The sequence below is a fragment of the Anguilla anguilla genome, chromosome 10 (assembly GCF_013347855.1).
Source record: "Anguilla anguilla isolate fAngAng1 chromosome 10, fAngAng1.pri, whole genome shotgun sequence".
Taxonomy (NCBI): domain Eukaryota; kingdom Metazoa; phylum Chordata; class Actinopteri; order Anguilliformes; family Anguillidae; genus Anguilla; species Anguilla anguilla.
In genome coordinates, this window is record NC_049210.1 from 3,434,970 (window position 1) to 3,438,220 (window position 3,251).

Below are 3,251 nucleotides of genomic sequence, written 5' to 3' on the forward strand. Positions count from 1 at the left end.
CCCCCCCACATCCGCGCTGTAGGCCCCCAGCCCAGTGCTTTTTTATATTATATATTATATATTATTATATTTTATATTTTAACCTGACCTGGCTGGAAGACGCAGCAACTGGGAATATTCATCCATTAAAAAAAAAAAAAAAAAAATCCCTATTAACACCAACCAGCCTTTTTTGAGGCTGTTTTTAGGAAAACTAAAACCAAAGTATTTGAACACCAAACTGTAACTTAATGCCTGCCAGCCAGCCAGCCCCCCCCCCCCAGTTCAAGAGCTTGTTAAACCGGTTTTGCCATCAGCAATGTTTTATTTATTAGTTCCTTAAGCTTTGTGACCGTTAATTTAAACCCCAGCACGCTGACCAGAAACTTACTTGAAGCTACTTTCACACACTTGCAAAAATACTGTATTCAGATCAACTGCGTTTTGTGTTGGAAGGTGTGTCTATGTCTGACTGATTGAGGAATATCAATATACCTTATGGACTTGCTATATATACTGTATGTGACAGACCTGGGTCCAATACGTATTTGTTTTGGATTCAAATACTTCTCCACGCTTTACTGATCTTGTCTGGTGCATTGGAACCAATGAACTGCTCTCAAGAAGTGCAAACCTCGCCTTCTGGTCATATTGGCAGGCTCAGTTACACCAGGCAAGAGCAATAGAGCACAGTAAAGTAATTGAATCCTAAAGAAATACGTATTTGACCCAGGTCTGGTGGATATAATATGACTGAAATGTTTCAGTTGTCTTATGATTTGTGAAATTATACTGACGTCCAAATGGGTAAATGGTCAGACTCTTACGATGTTCGGTGAGGTTAAATCATGCAAAGTACTGAAGTGGTACTACGTTGTATTTACTGTCTTTTACAAAATACTGTCACGTACTAGCAGTCAGTGGAAGGACCGCCATTCCTCTCTTAATTATGCACAGTGCTTTGTGTTTGACCTGCCTTCAATCCTAATTTTTTTTTTTTAAAGAAAAGATGTTTTGGGAAAGTTCAGCTAAAAAAGGTGGGATTGGTGGACTTTGGTGCTTTTGCCATCAACTCAAATCCACATTTTAAAGCGATGTTAATAATCGTTTGTGTTCGTTGAGGATTTCAGGAAATGAATGGATTATGTGAAATGGACTCCTGATGATATATATTTTTTCCATGAGATATTTATTTGGCTTAATTCTTAGCCTGGATACAAAGACTTAGTGTTAGTGGGATCACAAGATTTCAGCCTCTTTCAAAAAAAAATGTGATCAGCTTTTTTTAACCACAGTTATGAATTTTATTTTCCCTCGCTGAAGATTTCAAATCACCTTCAAAATGATAAAATAAATGGTCCTGCAAACCTGATCTCTTATTTTCAGGTAATTTCAGGTAAATATTTTCAGTGCCCCCTCTGCAGGTGATGCTCACAATGCCTTTTGCCTCCGACACCAAAGTGCAGATTTATGCCTTCTTCATACACCAGTGGAGAGTTTACATGACGTTCACCTCTTGAACAGTTACAATAATGATAAATAATATGTTTAGTGTTGAATGTAAGATTTTACCTCTGGCTGAATTATGCAGGGCTACTGTATATCCACTGTATGGACAAAAATAATCTGTATTTTTATTTTTTTGTTGTTGTTTTTTTTTTTTCTTCTCTTCCAATAAGTGTATTTTTAAGGTGGCTAAATGTTCGGGAATCAGATTATTCCAGTAATATGAGGAATGCCGAATGTTCTGGAATACACACGTACAGCAGCTACACGAAAAATTAATAAAATGTCCCACCGCATGCCTTGCCTGTTACGCAGGTGTACCGTGTACCTTATCAGGGTGGCTCATGGGAGTTTTCTTGCAGCATTCCGTTGTGTGCGCTTGCCTGTAAGCTGGACGTGTAGCTAAATTAAATTAATCGAATAGTTCAGCTTTTACTACCTACTTCAATGCACTGAGTGTGGCTGGGTTCTGGGTGCGTTTGTTATACTGATATTTGCTTCTGTTTCTTACTTTGCCTGATTATTTTTGAACTTTGTCTCATCCTTTCCTGTTGATCTCAAGTAATTAATGAACAATTGTAATATTTCTTAATTTATTAATTGTCCACACATTTATTATGAATATGACCATGAGCTTATTGGGGTTGATTTTGGTGAACATGAATCTTAAACATGCTTATTCTAATATTTTATGAATAAAACAAACAAACAACAAAAGGGCTACTTGACTGTGTTGTTCATGTTTATGAACTAATCAAAGCCATGTGATGTAATGGAGCATAGATAGCAATGTGGTGTGTGTGTGTTATGTACATGTTTGTATGTGAATGCATTTTCAATGCCAGAATATCAGTCACAAAATGTAATGGGAAGGGGAGGTGCACGCTTGCAACTCCAATAGTCACTTTATTTGTGAAATGTTAACAGATTGGGAATAACTATTAAAAAAAAAAACTCTATATTCATATATTTGTATGTCGTTAACCTCATCTGATCAATAAAAATATATGGATTTATATATGTAAAGTAGCCTATTAATGTTTCATAATTGCCTCTTCTGTGGCTTTAGAGATGGCAGTACAAAAAGGGACAAGTATCTTCATCTTTAATAGCATCTCTCCATTGTTCACAATGCAGTGCCCAAACGTTTTAGTTACAGTATGCCAGCTAGCCACTAGAGGGCGATGTTCTCTAAGGTTTTACTCTAAAGACCTGTGCAGTTCAATGCACACTCATGTGCAGTTCAATACACTTATGAATTACTTTGTATATTGGTTTCAAAAAGGTCATACACGACGATGACCACTAAAGGAAGTATAAATAACTGAAAATAACTTGATATAATATACAGTTAATATAAACCCGCTATGTTTTACATTAGACCACGTCAAGAGCTTGCTGTTCCCTCTTCGCACTTATGTATACCAACTCTGACGTGAACTGCAAAATGCTGAAAAACGTTTTCCACGGCAAGTTTCACTACATATCGGGACTAGCGGGGTACAAATCCCCATTTGGTGTGGACAGTCTGGGCAACCCAATTTATTCAAGCGTCTGTTCATTCAAGCGGCATGAAAGTAAGTCGTGGCAGTTAAGTGAGACTAATTTGTACCAAAAAAATAATAAAATAAAGACTCACGCCAACTTATTGGCCCAAAATCAGTTCAATGAGAAACTGAGGTATTGAATTGCAGTTCCTTAGGCGGTACCCGGTGTTCGTTTAACGTAAGCAGAACGTGACGGTGTCGGTCAATTACCGCGTTGGT